This window comes from Apodemus sylvaticus, chromosome 20 (genome assembly GCF_947179515.1).
Source record: "Apodemus sylvaticus chromosome 20, mApoSyl1.1, whole genome shotgun sequence".
Classification (NCBI taxonomy): domain Eukaryota; kingdom Metazoa; phylum Chordata; class Mammalia; order Rodentia; family Muridae; genus Apodemus; species Apodemus sylvaticus.
Window position 1 is genome coordinate 58,041,780 of NC_067491.1, and position 17,216 is coordinate 58,058,995.

Sequence of the window (17,216 nt, forward strand, 5' to 3'; positions counted from 1 at the left end):
GGGGAAGGATGAATAAGATGATGAGGTTTGCAACCCCATCGGAAGTACAACAATATCCACAAACCAGACCCCCCCCAGAGCTCTGAGGAATTAAACCAACAACCAAAGAATATACATGGAGGGACCATGGCTCCAGCTGTATTGGTAGCAGAGGATGGGATTATCTGGCAACAGTGGGAAGGGAGGAACTTGGTCCTATGAAGGTTTGATGCCCCAGTATAGGAGAATGGTAGGGCATAGAGGCAGGAATGAGTGGTGAGTGGGGGAGAATCCTCATAGATGCAGGGGGAGGGAGGGTGGGTTAGGGTTTTTTTTAATTTACAGAAGTTTTTGCTTACCTGTATCATTCACCTACACGTGCCTATACATTCTTTTAGTTATTATGTTGTACAACCTTCATGGCAATCAAACTAACAGGAAAATGCAAGCACGTCTACACTACAGAACAATGTATTTATTCTGCCTTAAATTGTTTTATTGATTTAAAATAGTCCCTGCTTATGATACATTTGTTGAGTGACTCCATGAAAGAAACATAGAGACCCCCACAGCATATGATATGTTCTTTGGAGAAATGGGGGGAATTTCTCTAATACCCTCATGTCAAAAAAAGAAAAAAAGGAATGAGTTGTTAAGAGGGCAATGAATATGAATTATATACATATATATATATATATATATATGTAACACACCATAGGTTGTACCATCCCACGACTTAGATCTTGGCAGAAACATCTGTTAATATGCTCTTCTCTTGGCTTTTTATCTTCTGGTTTTTACAGATGCGAACACCCATCTGGATCATTGCAGCCTCTTTTGGCCTAACAGAATCAGAACATGTACTGCAACATGATGGGTCTGTGGTCATTGGTGCATTTTATCCTCTCATAGGTGACACTGCTTCAAGTTTAAAAATAGATTGGAAAACATTACCTTTGGGCACATCTAATTATTTATGGTAAGTGATTTGTATCAACTCATTTTTAAATATTCGTTTGTCCTACTTTAAGTGTGGATTTGAACCTTATTCCAAAAATTTCTCCTCATGAGGTTTCCTTCATATATTCCCTTCCAAGATCCTCTGTTTAAATTTCTTTTCTTGATGACTCCTTATGTCCTCTCAAGTGAGAAGAGAAATATGTCATTAGAGAGTTTTGTGTTTCATATTTGGTCATTGCAGTTTGATCACCTTTCACCATGCTGTCTGTAATTCCTCAGACTGTGAGCACATATTATGCAAGTCCTGTACTACAAGGGATGTTGGCAGTAGCCTAAGACAACACTTCAGAGAATCGCGGAGTTTCATTTGTGATTGTATTAGAGCAGGTAATACCTTTGAAATCTGTGACATTGTAATACCTCCTCAGGTTCTAGAGTGATCAGTGTTGTTTGTGTCAGCTGACACAGATTTGAATGCAGTGATGGCAGAATTAGAAATTTATCTCTTTTCACTTTTATTTTCTATCCTTACCATTTTGCAGAGTATTGAAAGCTAATATTTTTAATTCATATGATTTCAGATTTTTATCCATTACAACCTATTTAATTTATAAATTTCCACTATGCAATACTTGATTTCATGAATTTATTCATACAGGAATATTCTGAGATTATGTCACTGAAGGCTCTTTCCTAGACAGTCTAATATCTGCAGGAACAGCAGATCTAGACAAAGTCTGCTTCAGCTTTCTTGGTAATCTCAGACATAAATAGCAATGTACAATAATTTTTTAAGGAAATAAAGTGTATATTGTAGCATGCTGAAATTTCTATCAGGGTATATATAAACTAAAGAACTGAAATAGAGAAACAAAGTACACACTCAACTCTGAATTCAACCTGGGGAAGGAAAACTGTGCAATGAATGTCCTGCTTCTGGTCAGTTGCTGGAAAATTGCTGAATGTCTAAGTGGATTTAGTCTAAGTAGAAACATTGCTAACACTTTGCTAGCAAATTGGTAAGTTGATAAATTGTTAGGTCAAGACAGTGTAGAAGGGAAATGATTCAGAAATAAAACATCATTAGGTGAAGAAGACATCTTTTCATATTTTGAAATAAATTTTAATATTAAAGATGATCAGAGTAATCCAAAAGTTCACAACCAGCTGGAATATTTCATGTGGCTCTCTAAATGCCCCAGGTATGTATCTTTCTTAACTTTGCAAGAACCATGGATGCACTTGATAAATGTTTTACACTGTTGTGCAGTTGCACCACGTCAGGAACCACTTTGCACTATGCCCCATGTCTGTCCAGACAGTGTAGTGGGAGCAATCTCACTGCAAAAGCACATTTGCAGTAGACCAGCTCATCAAATACTAACAAGTGGAAAATGACTTGTCAGATGATTTAACAGGATATGAAATAAGACAACAGAATTTGGGAAGTGATTTCTTTTTTCATGTATGATAAATATATGTATAAAGTATAAATATATTAAATATATTTATATTCGCCTTATTTAATGTAATTTAAAATTATCTAGTTTTCTACAAGAAAGGGTATCTGAATATAAAGTATTCATATAAAGTAAATATAGAGTAAGATCTATTAAATTTCATTCATACTTCTGATTAAATCTTTTATAATAGAGTGATGCTGTGCACAGTCATTTTGAAAAAGGATCTTTCTGATATTCTTCCCTTTCCGTTTCTATGTGCACAAGTGCAAGTGTCATGGTCACAATGAACACAATGATCATGTACTTTAGAGTGGCTAGAATTATGAGCCTTAACACTGGAGTTTCAATATACGTGTGTGTAATTGAACTCATTTTCTGATTTTTTTATTATTAATCCAATTTGCAATAGTTTAGTGGAAGGTATTTTTTTAATCAAAAAAAATATTTTGGAATCATAAACAGCAGGCAAGCATGAAAACCCCAAGCTGAAGTGTTTCCCAATAAAATGAAGTCTACATGTTTGATCCATTTTATATACTGGTGTTTAAATAACTAACTTTTTTCAACAAAAATATTGCTAGTGATGCCTTCAGTTACAAGGATATTTGGTGGATTTCAAATTACCCAAAACATCCTAATCATTAAACCGTAGTATTTTTGGTGTAAGGTGATTTAAATTAACAAAATAACATGACAATAGTACTGTGGAAGTGAAAGTACATAGTAATAAACAAAAGAACAAGTTATTTTGTTTTTTTTGTTTTGTTTTTGTTTTTTGTTTGTTGTTTTTTTTTTTTTTTGGAGACAGGGCTTCTCTGTATAGCCCTGGCTGTCCTGGAACTCACTCAGTAGACCAGGCTGGCGTCGAACTCAGAAATCTGCCTGCCTCTGTCTCCCAGAGTGCTGGGATTACATGTGTGTGCAACCACCGCCTGGCTAAGAACAAGTTCTTTATACACTCATGACACTAATGTTTGTTACATTGGGGCTATTCTTCCATTGTCCCTTAATCCCTATTTCTTACTTGCTCTCTCCAAATCTGTACCTCAGAACTAATCCACTGGTCAGTGAGAACATGCCATGTTCATCTTCCTGGGTCTGGATAAGCTTGCTCTGGATAAATCTACTTCCAAATTCCATGATGCTCTATTAAAGAGTTGTGTACTATGGCAGTATATAAACTTAACACATTTTTGTCTATTCTTTGCCTGAGGGATATCTAGATTGCTTCTGGTTTCTGGCTGTTATGCAGTAAGTTGCAAAGAACAGGGTTGAGCAAATGTCCTTGGGCACAACTGTAGAATATTTTGATGTATGCTCAGAAGAGGTATGGCTGGCTATTGAGTTGCTGATGGACAAGGTCACTGTAGAAGTTTGCCATGAATGGAGGAGCAAGCACATTCTTTCCTTGAGGTCCTCACCAGCGTCAACTGTCACTTTTGTTTCTGATCTTAGCCAAGCAGACATGTGTAAGATGAAATCACGGAATCATTTTGATTTACATTTTTCTGTTGAATTTTGAACATTTATTTAAATGTTTCCCAGACACTTAAGATTTTTCTGTTGAAAATTCTGTTTAGATCTGTACTGCATTTTAATTGAAATATTTGATTTATTGTTTTCTAGTCTCTTGAGTACTCTAAATATTTTGGATAATAGCTATCTGCAAGAAGTGGAATTGGTGAAAATCTTTCTGCATTCTGAAGACTGCTGTTTTGAACAACTGGTCTTTCCTTGGCCTTACCAAACCTTTTTTATTATCATTTTATTAGCTGTGATAATGTACAGCAACTGCATGATTGGTGTTCTGTTCAGAAAGTCTTTCCTCTTCAATGCATGCAACGGTTTGCCCTAATTTCTCTAGGATTAGATTCAGTATTTCTGGTCTAATGTTAATATCTTTGACCTATTTGGAATTTAGGTTTGTGCAAAACCTGGATGTGCAACTAATTGCATTCTATAATCATTGCCATCTAGTGAGACCACAACAATTCATGGAAAATACTTTCTTATTTACAATTGTATAATTTTTGGATTTTTATCTGAGATCAATTGTCCATAAGTGTATGGATTGCAATAAGGGTTTTTTCGTTTAATTCTATTAATAAACCTGTTTGATGGTTTTATTACGATTGCTGTGTAGTACAGTTTGATATCAGGGAAAGTAATACCTTGGGATTTTCTTTATTGTATATAATTGTTTTATCTACTGTAGGATTTTATTTCTACGTATGAAGTTACATATTCTTTTAAGTTTTGAAAAGTATTCTGTTGTAATTTTGATAATGATTAAGTTGAAACAGGAGATTTCTTTTGATTAGAAGGCCATTTTCATTATGTTGATCCTACTATTACATCAGCTCTTGAGATCTTTCTGTCTTCTGACATCTTCAATTTATTTTCAATGACTGAACATTTTTATTATACATGTTTTTAACTTGCTTGGTGTTTGTTACCACAAGATTTTTATATAATTTGTGGCTGTTGTATAGAGTGGTTCACTAGCAATTTCTTCCTTGGTCTCCTTATTCATTCCATATAAGATGGTTATTGATAATATTTGGTTAGTTTATTATATGTGACTTTGGACTCACTTATTTATATTATCATATCATCTGTGAATAGTGATATTTTGATAGCTTCCTTTTCAATTTGAATTCCCATAAACTCCTTTTCTGTTTTATTGTTCAATCTACAACTTCAAGTACTATATTAAATAGTTCTGGAGATAGTGGACAGCTTTGTCTTGTTCCTGATGTTTGAAGAATTGCTTTCTTGGATTTAGGCTTGGTGTAAACTGGCTTTCTTAAGTGTATGTCCCTTATACCACGGATCAGTAGAAAACTATTTATCTTTAAAGGTTTCTCCATGTTTTCAAATGCTGTTTCAGCATTTAATGACATGATTATGCACTTTTTCAGGTTTTTCATACTGTGGATTACATTGAAAGATTTGTATATATTTAACCATTTCTTCATCTCAGAGATGAGACCCGGTTGATCATAGTAGATGATGTTGTCAATGCCCTTTCAGTTCTTTGCAAGTCTTTTATTGAGTAGTTTCACCTACTTTCAGTAGAAATTTTTCTACAACAGGCTTTCTTATACTCTGTGGTGTTTGGTCATTAGAGTGTCAGTGGCATCATAAAATGAATTGGGCAATGTTCCTTTTGAATATATTTCTAGGAAGATTAGCATTAGTCTTTCTTTGAGAGTCTTGTTGAATTCTCCTCTAAAACCATCTGACCTTCAGTTTTTGTTGTTGTTGCTTTGCTTTAATTGAATGATTTTAATGACTTCTTCTATATCCTTTGGGGCTACAGGTCAATTTGAACTGCTTATCTGATTTTCATTTAACTGTGGTAAGTAATATTTATGAAGAAAACTGTTCCTTTCTTTTACCTCTTTTACCAATTATGTGGAAGAAGGGTCTTTAAAGGAGGAACTAATGATTATTTGAATTTCTTTGTTATCTTTGGTTGTTTGCCTCTTTTTCTTTCTGAATTTGTTAATTTGGGTACAGCTTTCGTGTCTTTTAGGCAGTTTGGATAAACATTTTTTTCATCCTGTTTGTTTTAGAGAATCAACTCTTGTTTAACTGATTGTTTTGTTCTTTTGTTTCAGTTGTAATAATTTCAGCCATGTGTTTGACTATTTCCTACCATGCAATTATCTTGCATGTGTTTGCTTCTTTTTATTGTAGAATATTCTGGTGTGCTGTTAAGTTGAATGTAGAAGACCTCTCCAATTTCTTTATGAAAGTACATACTGCTTTAACATTTCCTCTTAGCACAACGTCATTGAGTCCACAACTTTGATTATGATCTGTGTTCATTTTCATTGAATAGCAACAAAGTTTTTAATTTCTTCCTTTATTTATACCTTGATCCAGTAGTTATTCTGAAGAGATATCTTCAGTGTCCATGAGTTACTATGCTATTTGTTGTTCGGTCATTGATGATAGCTTACAAGTGATGTCATTGTTGATAGCCTGTTAATTAGTATTTTCCTGATCAAATATAAAGGTTTATTTCAATGTTTTTATGAGTTTAAATATACTTTGTGAATAATTATGTGGTAATTTTCTAAGAGTGTTAGAGGAGGTGCTCAGAAGAAAGTATTTTCTTTTGTGTTTGGGCGAAATACTTTTTAGTTATCTGCTATGTCCATTTGGTTCATATTATCTATTACATCTACAATTTCTATGTTTAGTTTTGTCTGGTATGTCCAGACTATTGGTGAGCGTGGAATATTGAAATCTTGCACTACAAGGGTGTGAAGGATGATGGGATTTGAGCTTTAGTAATATTTCTTTTCAAATATTGGTGCCCTTGAATTTGAGGCATAGTTGTTGAGAATTGAAGTATACTATTGGTAGATGTTTCCTTGGTAAGCATGAAGTCCACTTCCCCATCTCCTTTTGGCAATTTTAGCTGGAAGTCTATCTTGTTAGACGTGACCTTACTGATCTTCTTGGAAATTGGTTTGGAAACCCCTTCCAGGCCTTAATTCTGAGATAATTTTTTTGATCTTTGATGTTGAGTAGTGTTTGTATTATGCAGCAAAGTAACATCTTGATTTTGTAGTCATTTTATTTGGTTGTGTTGTTTTTCAGGGAATTATGTCCATTGGTAATGAGAGACAATGATTAATGATTATTAACTCTTGTTATTTTATTTTAGGTATTGATGTTGGTGGTAGGGTGGAGTGTATGTTTGCTTTGCTGCTTTTGTTATGCTGGTATGAGATTATTTATTGCCTGAATTTTCAGGGCTACATTTGACATCCTTTAGTTTGAATTTTTCTACAAGTACATTCTGTACTTTGTCTTTCTCATGGTCTATCTCGTTTTCTTCATCTATTGTTAGTGAAGGTTTCACTGGGTAAAATACTATCGATGGATATCTGTGGTCTCTTGGAGTCTATATGAAATCTTCCTGGGCCCACATGGCTTTTAGAGTGTCTCTTAAGAATTCTGATGTAATTCTATTTGGTATGCCTTTATATATTACTTTCCATTTTCTCTTTTAGTTTTAATCTTTTTTTGTATTTCTTCTTTTCGTTTGTGTACTTAGTGTTTTGATTATTATGTAGCAGGAATGTTTACTTAGCTTGTCTTTTTGGTATTTTGTAAGCTTCTTGCATGATTATAGGCAACTCTTTCTATAGGATATGACATTTTTAGTCTAAGGCTTTGTTAAAATATCCTGGATTTCTGACATGGGGATTCTCTACTTCTCCTATTTCTATGTGTGTAAACTTTGTTTTTTATATTGTCCAAGATTTTTCTGGATGTTTTGGGTCTGGAATTTTTTAAAATTTAACATTTTATTTGAATGATATATCTATTTTATCTATGCTGTCTTCTTTTTTTTTATACAAATACATTATTTATCATTTTTTGTTTATATTTATAATGAGAATTCCCTTCCCAGTTCCACTTCCACAAAGCTCCCAATCACATTGCCCCTCACCCCCCTAATCTTTACCTCTAAGAGGGTGCTCCTCCACCCACTCACCCCGTACTGCCTCACCAGTCTAGCATCCCTTTACACAGAGAATCATGCCTCCTTACCCTCCCTTGATGTCAGAGAAGGCCATCCTCTTCTCCATATGCATCTGGAATCATGTCTTGTTTCATGTACAATCTTTGGTTGCTTGTTTAGTCCCTGGGAGGCCTGGATTGTCCAGTTACTGGATGTTGCTCTTCATATGGGGTTGAAATCCCCTTCAGCTCCTACAGTTCTTCCCCTTCTCTTCTATTGGGGTCCCTGCGTTCAGTCCAGTAGTTGTCTGTTAGTTTCTCCATTAGTAATAATCAGTTGCTGGCATAACCTCTCAGAGAACAGTCATATCAGGCTCCTTCCAGCAAGCCCTTGACATCAACAATATTGTGGGTGTTTGCTTCTACAGGTAGGATGAATTCCTCTCGTGGTGGCCTCTAGATGGCTTTTACTTCAGTCTCTCTTCCATTTTTGTCTCTCTCTTTCCTTTGGACAGGAATATTTCTGGGTTTAAAGTTTTGAATTACATGGGTGGCATCATGATTCAACTGGGGGTCATGACTATCCACTGGAGGTTGTGTGTAGAGGTTTTGTATCTCTTTCTTGGATATTACTACTAAAGCCATCCCCATTGCATCTTGGGAGCCTCTCACTTTTCTGGAGTCTGGGACTGTCTTCTGGTTGCCCCCATTTCGACATCTCCACTGCTACTTGTTTCTGTTTTATTTTCTGTCTTCTCCCCTGTCTCTTCTATTACCTGTTCATGCCCCTCCTTTTTGCCCTCCTGCTCCTCTATCCCTCTTTGGTTACTCCTCTTCTCTAACTCTGTTGGTTTGCTTTATAGTTCTTTAATTATGTTTAGGTATGGAATTGAATTCCGGATCTCTCCTATACTTTTAGCATGAGGGGCTGTTTTATTTTGTCAAAAGTTTTTCAGGATCCAATGAGAAGATCATGTGGGTTTTTGTTTGTTTGACATTGTTTATATAATGGATTAAGTTGATGGATTTCCATATATTGAACCATCTCTGCAACCCTGAGATGAAGCACAATTGATCATGGTGAATAATCATTTTGATGTGTTCTTGGATTCATTTTGCTAGAATTCTATTGAATATTTTTACAGCAATATTCATAAGGGAAATTGTTAACTGTTCTGAAATTCTCTTTCTTTGTTGGGTCTTTGTGTGGTTTAGCATAAATGAGGCTTTACAAAGCATAAATGAGGCTTTGTAAAATGTATTGGGTAGTGTTCCTTCTGTTTTTATTTTGTGAAAGAGTTTGGGTTTATTGGTATTAAGACGTCTTTAATTCTGATCGAAATCTACCCTCAAATCTTCTGGCCCTGTGCATTTATTTATTAATTTATTTTTACTATATTTTTATTGAGTATCTTCTTCATTTAGATTGCCAATGGTAAAACCTTTCCCAATTTACCAACTCCCAAAAGCCCCCCTCCCCAAAGATTCCCTACACCTCCTCCCACCCCCTGCCTCTACATATACGCCCCTCTACCCTACACATTCCCACCTTCCCCCCCCCCACATTCCCCCTGTTCGTTTCCCTTTGTTGGGGTCTCTATTGAGCCTTTACATGACCAAAGACCACTCCTCTCACTGATGCCTAAAAAGGTCTTCCTCTGACACATTTTTGGCTGGAACCATGTGTACCCCTTTGTTGATAGTTCAGTCCCTGGGAGTCTTGAGGTGTCTGGGTGTCTGAAGTCATTGTTCTTCCCAGGGGTCTATATACTCCTTCAGTCCTCCGGACCACCCTCCTTATCCTCCGTTGGGGACCACAAGCCCAGTCTAATAATTGGTTGCTAGTTTCTGCCTCTGTATTTGTAAGGCTCTGGCAGGGCCCCTCTGGAGACAGCCATGGCATGCTCCTTTTGGTACATGCTTCTTGTCGTAGTATCAGGGCTTGGTGACTGTTTATAGGATGAATCTCCACGTAGGGCAGTCACTGGGTGGCCTTTACTTCAGACTCTGCTCCACACATTGCCTCCCGTATTGCTCCTGTGAGTATTATGGATACAGAAACTGTGGTATATATACACAATGGAATACTATTCAGCTATTAAAAACAATGAATTCATGAAATTCTTAGGCAAATGGATGGAACTGGAAAGTGTCATCCTGAGTGAGGTAACCTAGTCACAAATGAATGCACATGGTATGCACTCACTAATAAGCAGATGCTAGTCCAAAAGCTCAAAATAAACAATTTACAATTCACCCAGAACAGGAAGCTCAAGAAGAAGGAGGACTTAAGTGAGGGTGCTATGGTTCCTCTGAGAAAGGGACTTCCAGTTTTGTTGAGTATAGTCTATGGTATTAGGACCTGATAATTTCTTTAAATTTCCTCCATCTCTGTTGCTATGTCTCCCTTTTCATTTATGACATTGTTAATTTGGATACTATCTCTGTGTTGTCTAATTAGTTTGGCTAAGTATTTCCACTATCTTGTTGATAAAGAAACAGCAACTGCTTTTGCTGATTCTTTATATAGTTCTTTTTGTTTCTACTTGGTTGATTTCATCCTCGAGTTTGATTATTTCCAGCTGTCTACTCCTCTTTGGTGTATTTGCTTATTTCTGTAAGAGAGCTTTCAGGTGTGCTGTTAAACTGCTAGTGTATGCTCCCTCCAGTTACTTTTTGGAGGCACTCAGAGCTATGAGCTTTCCTCTTAGCACTGCTTTCACTGTGCCCCATAAGTTTGGGTATGTTGTGTCTTTCATTTTCATTGATCTAAAAGTCTTTCATTTCCTTCTTTATTTCTTTCCTGACAAAGTTAACATTGAGGAGATAGGTGTTCAACTTCCATGTGTACACGGGCTTCCTGTTTTTGTAGTTATCGAAGATCAGCCTCATTCGGTGGTGGTCTGATAGAATACATGGGATTAACTAAAAATTCTTGGATCTGTTGATGTTTATTTTGTGTCCAAATTATATGTTAGATAATTTGAGAAGGTACCATGGTGAGAAGGTGGTTTATTATTTTGCTTTAGGGTTAAATCATCTGTAATTAGCAGTTAAATCCATTTGTTTCATAAATTCTGTTAGTTTCACTGTGTCTCTCTCTTTAGTTTCTGTATCCATGATCTGACCATTGGTTAGATTGAAATATTAAAGTGACCCACTGTTATTGTGAGGTTCACTGTGTGCTTTGAACTTTAATAAAATTTCTATTATGAATGTGGGTGCCCTTGCAATTGTAGCACAGATGTTCAGAATTGAGAGCTCTCCTTGGAATATTTTTCATATGTTGAGTATGAAGTGTCCTTCCTTATCTTTTTTGAAAACTTTTGGTTGTAAGTAGATTTTATTCAATATTGGAATCGCTACTCCAGCTTCTTTCCTGAGATCATTTGCTTTGAAAATTGTTTTCCAGTCCTTTACCCTGAGGTAGTTTCTGTTTTTGTCTGTGAGCTATGCTTCCTGTATGCAGCAAAATGCTGTATCCTGTTCACATATCCAGTCTGTTAGTCTATATCTTTTTATTGGGAAATTGAGTCTATTGATATTAAGAGATGTTAGGAAATAGTGATTGTTGTTTCCTGTTATTTTTGTTGTTAAAGATGAAATAATGTTTTTTCTTTTGGGTATCTTCTTTGGGGTTCCTTGAAAGAAGATTACTTTCTTCTGTTTCTAGGGTGTAGTTTCCCTCCTCCTGTTGGAATTTTCCATTTGTTACCCTTTGCAGGGCTGAATTTGTAGAAAGATAGTAGCCTGGGCTGGCATTTGTCTTCTCTTAGGGTTTGTATGATATCTGCTGAGGATCTTCTAGCTCTCATAGTTTCTGTTTAGAAGTCTGGTGTAATCCTGATAGGTCTGCCTTTATATGTTACCTGACCTTTTAAACTTACCGCTTTTAATATTCTTTATTTGTTTTGTGCATTTTGTGTTTTGACTATTATGTAATGGGAGGAATTTCTGTTCTGGTTCAGTCTGTTTGGAGTTCTGTAGGCTTCTTATATATTCATGGGCATCTCTTTCTTTAGGTTATGGAAGTTTTATTCTATAATTTTATTGAAGATATTTACTTGCCCTCTCTGTCGGGAATCTTTGTTCTATTCTATACCTATTATCCTTAGGTTTTGTCTTTTCATTGTGTCTTGGATTCCCAGGATGTTTTGAGTTAGGAACTTTTTTCATTTTGTGGTTTCTTTGATTGTTGTGTCAATATTTTCTATGGTGTCTTCTGCACCTTAGATTCTCTCTTCTATCTTTTGTATTCTGTCGGAGGTGCTTGCATCTATGAGTCCTGATCTCTCTCCTAGTTTTTCTATCTTCAGTGTTGTCTCCTTTTGTTTCCTTTGTTCTTTCTATTTCCATTTTTAATCATGGATGGTTTTGTTCAGTTCCTTAACCTATTTGGTTGTGTTTTCCTATAATTCTTTAAGGTATTTTTGTGTTTCCTCTTTAACACTTTCTACCTGTTTTCCTGCATTTTCCTGTATTTCTTTAAGGGAGTTATTTATGTACTTACAGTCCTCTATCATTATCATGAGATTTGATTTTAAATGAGAGCCTTGATTTCTGGTTTGTTGGTGTATCCAGGGCTTGCTGTGGTGGGAGATGTGGGTTATGCTGATGACAAGTAGCCTTGGTTTCTGTTGTTTATGTACTTCCCCTTGGCTCTTGCCATCTAGTTATCTCTGGTGTTAGTTGGTATTCTTGTCCCTGATTGTGGCTTGTCCCTTCTGCAAGTCTGCGTGTCAGCACTCCTTTGATATCAGTTCTCTCTGGGAGGAATTCTCTCTGTGGCCCATGGTTAACTCGGGGCAGAGACTGAAACCCAAGCGATTCTATCTCACACTTCTCCTTGATTCCTGCGATCTGAGGACTCTGGTCAGGTCCCTCAGAGCAGATTGTTAGTCTTATCACTGCTCATAGGTTTGTCATCACTACTTGGAGACTAACTCTCTATTGGCAGTATTTTGGTATAGAGAGCTGGTGCACAGGTTCAGCTCTGGGATAGAAACCAGAAGTGAAACTAGATGTTGTTTGTGGGCAGGGAAAATATCCTATCAATGTTGCAGCTTCAGAGCTTATGTGGGCTTCTATGAGTGCTCATCAGTGAGGAAAAGCAGAAATCACCAAATCACTTGAGGCTAGGCGTTCATATGTTATTCTGACCTCCAGACCTGACTGTCCTCTTTAGCAGTGAAGTCCTACTATGTTGACTCCTTTCTTTCTCCTGTATTTTAGAATCATTTAGTGGAGAGCATCTAACTTAGCCAAAAGGTCAAGAAGCGACAACTTAGGTACTTTTAACAATATTTGTGATTTCACAGTGAAATTTTTCTACTTTTTCATTTTCTTTGAGATAGGGTTAATGTATATCCAGGGTTGTCTGGAAGCAAGATATAGACAGACTCATTTGGAATTTACAGATAGGCCTGCTTCTGCATGTTTAATAAGGTTGTATGTAGTAGACTCATGCACCCACCAGTGGTATAGATAATGACAGATGCTTTTCAATATTTTAAGGCATAGGAGTTTTAGGTGGGCAGATTACCAGAAAACTTTGAAACTCTCCACTGTAATACCTGCCACTATGTCCTGGATCTGGTCCACTTTACTTCTCTGCTCATCTTCAGGTCCATCCAGAAACCACAGTGTCCTGCTAGCAAGACTCCCCCCTTTGATTTCTGCTTTGAAGTATCCCTATATCTCCTGGAAGTTTTGCTATTCACTTTCTTCCCAGCTATATGTAGTCAGATATATCTTACATCCAAAAGGCAAGTGAGGAAGGATGTATGTTCACAAAATATCAAGCCAGTGATGGTCTGTAGAAATAGCAAAACCAAGAACTGACAACTAAGCCAGTGCTTTACTCCCTGAAAGATTAGAATTCAGCAATCCAATAATAGTGACAAAACATCATACAAGGTGCGCCAATATAGAAACTTGCCAACAATCTTGATCCTTTTCCTAGTTTTCTTTCTTTCCATCTTTCTTTCTTTCTTTCTTTCTTTCTTTCTTTCTTTCTTTCTTTCTTTCTTTCTTTCTTTCTTTCTTTCTTTTTTTGGATTTGGTTTTTTTTGAGACCGGGTTTCTCTGTTCCCTGAGACAGAGTTCCTTGGCTGTCCTGGAACTCACCCTGTAGACCAGGCTGGCCACGAACTCAGAAATCTGCCTGCCTCTGCCTCCCAGAGTGCTGGGATTACAGGCATGTGCCACTGCCACCCAGCTCCTAGTTTTCTTAAGGAGATGAGTCTGGGATAGAAGAAAAAGCCAGAAACCTAGTAAGCTTGAGTATGTCTGAGACCCTGGCACTCTGGTACCCAGGCACCCACCAGAGATTATAGGCATCTCCTAACTCCCTACTACATTCCTGAATTGGATATTTGCCATATTTTCCACATAAGGACATAAGACTTGTGATCACACACCACAAAACATAGTTTTCCATGCAAATGAGGTACCTAGTGGCTCTGAGGGTTTACACAATATGATTCCCTTTCTAGCCATTCCATCTTGCAAAAGTTATTTAATCTCTGGCCCACACAGAGAAGGTTGCATCCATCTATTTTCCAGGGTAAACCAAAAATGAACAGGTTTTTCAAAAGCCAAATCTTGCCACAGATAGACTGAATTCACAAAGTGAGCTCTTTCATAATAGTATATCACATGAATCTGGTGGCTTCATGAAAAATAAACTATTTTTCATAGTTTGGCATACTGGAAGATAAGTACAGTGAATGATTTGTGAAGAAATATATTTCATTCTACGACGGAATTATGTTATATTTCCACATCTGGAAGTCAGAGAAAGCAAACTCTCTTGGATATATAATTAATAAGTTTTGTTCGTCAGCATATCATTTGAAATGAAGAATTTGTTGAAGGACTGTGTGTTCTAAGCAAACACAAGCTTTCAGAATATAAAAGCCATTGCTCTAAAGTTATAGGTATAATAGTTATGAGTTCCCTATATGAATGCTGTGATACTTCTATGCAGGATGGATATATGAAACTACCAACTTGTTTTGGCCATGTTATTTGCCATCAATGAAATCAACTTGAACCCTCATGTTTTACCAAACATGTCTCTGGGACTTGAGATATATAATCTCCCAGATGCTGAAAGGAACATTCTGAAGAGTGTATTCTATTGGCTCACAGGTTTGAGCATATTTATCCCTAATTACAATTGTAGAAAAAAGTGGAAATCGGCTGCTACACTTACTGGAATATCATGGAAATCATCTGAAATCATTGGGACATTGTTGGGTCTTTACAAATTTCCTCAGGTAGGTGCACATGATGTGAGTGGTGGGAAGCCAGCTTTCTTTTCTCAGAATTAGCTGTTTGCAAAATGAAAAGGAGAGATTTTGATTAATTGGCATTAAAGAGCAAATAGAAAGACAAGTATGGACACAGTCTGTTTTTTTTTTTTTTTTTTTACTTTGATGTAGAGTAAGGAGGGTGAACAGTACACAAGGCAATTTAAAACTTTAATAGTTTTCAATAATTTTTCTGGAAACACTCAGGAGGTGAGATGTGACATTAAGAACTATTGAGCAGAGTATCAACTTTATAACTTAAATCGGGTTTTTAAGACTAAGACTATTTACATGGCATTTATTGTTCTCCTTTTTAAAATACTGATTTCCTTTCAGCTTACTGTTGGGCTTTTGATCATGCAGAGATTGACACAAATCAGTTTACATCTGTGTTCCAGGTAGCCCCCAAAGACACGGCTATGTTCTGTGGTATTGCCTCTTTGATGCTTCATTTCAGCTGGACCTGGGTGGGACTGCTCATCACAGATGACCACAAAGGTTCTAAGTTTGCATCAGATTTTAGAATGGAGATGGAAAAGAACAAAGCCTGCATAGCTTTTGTGGAAACAGTATCATATGTGGGAGAACCAATATATTATTTGCTAAGATATGATCAGATGCGTACTCTAGAGTCATCTGCAGATGTGATTGTAATTTATGAACACAATAATTTCCTATTAACTATAATAGTAAATATCCATAGAAAGTACACAATGAATAAAATCTGGGTTATGAATAAAAACTGGATTAGCCCAAGTATTCATCCATATACAGTGTTACATTTATCCCATGGGGCTCTCACTTTTTCACCCCATCATGGGGAGATTGTTGGTTTCATAAAATTTATGCAGGAAGCCAATCCTGTTAAGTACCCAGAAGATACTTTTCTTCATATCTTGTGGATGCTTCTTTTCAATTGCTCAAGATTGCATTCTGCACGTAAAATCATTGAAAACTGTCTGCCCAATGCCTCTTTGGGATTGTTGCCAAGGAATCTTTTTGAAATGGTCATGACTGAAGAGAGTTACAATGTGTACAATGCTGTGCATGCAGTGGCCCACAGTCTCCATGAGAAGAATCTCAATCAAATACAAGTTCAACCACAGGCAAATATTGATAGGACTCTGATATCCCCCTGGCAGGTAATGTGCCTTTCTTTGTATTTTAAATTCACCAATAGATGCATGAAAAGCTCTCAAACTAGTAATACTATATTATTTTTCCATTCAATAACCTATAAGACATAGTGCATATTTCAGTGCCTACATATCAATATAGTTCAATGTCTATGTATATGATAAGTGGCCTGTAGAAGATTCTGTTCAACAGACTAATTCTTCTTTTTTGTAGAAATAGCAGAGATAGCTGGGCATGGTGGCACATGCCTCTAATCCCAGCACTTGGGAGGCAGAAGTAGGCAGATTTCTGAGTTCGAGATCAATTTGGTCTACAGAGTGAGTTCCAGGACAGTTAGGACTACACAGAGAAACCCTGTCTTGAAAAAGAACCAAAACCCCCCAGCAAACAAAAAAATAGCACAGATATTTGTCTTGATAATTTCTCAGTAGAAAAACCAAGACTTTCATTAATGTGCCGATCCCTGAGGAATCTTCATGTCTTAGAGTTGGGAATACCCAGGGGATGCTCCACCATCTCAGAGAAGATGATGGGGGTTGGGTGGTGAGATGGATTAGTCTAAAAAGAGGAACTGCAATCAGGATGGAACTGAATAATTACATTGAAAAGCATACAAAACCTATAAAAAGGAAATGTAGATCCAAATTCTAGAGTAGTATTAGAAAGTAGAATGGGAATTGCCAATAAAATGTGATTATAGGGTAAAGGCAATGAAAATGTTGTTTAGAGGATACCCCACTTTAGATAAATAAGAATAATTTGTTGTTTCACAGCATGACATACAGTTAGTTGTGATGGGTAGTCATAGTTGTCAATATGACTGCATCTGCAATCCAAATCCAAGTGCCAAGCTGCTGGGTCTCCTGGGGTTACCCTGTTA

General features: G+C 36.6%; 1 pseudogene; it reads left to right on the forward strand.

Moving 5' to 3' along the window:
- The first annotated feature begins 743 nt into the window (after window positions 1-743).
- Window positions 744-17,216, forward strand: part of LOC127671145 (vomeronasal type-2 receptor 116-like) — a 36,148-nt pseudogene continuing 19,675 nt past the window's right edge.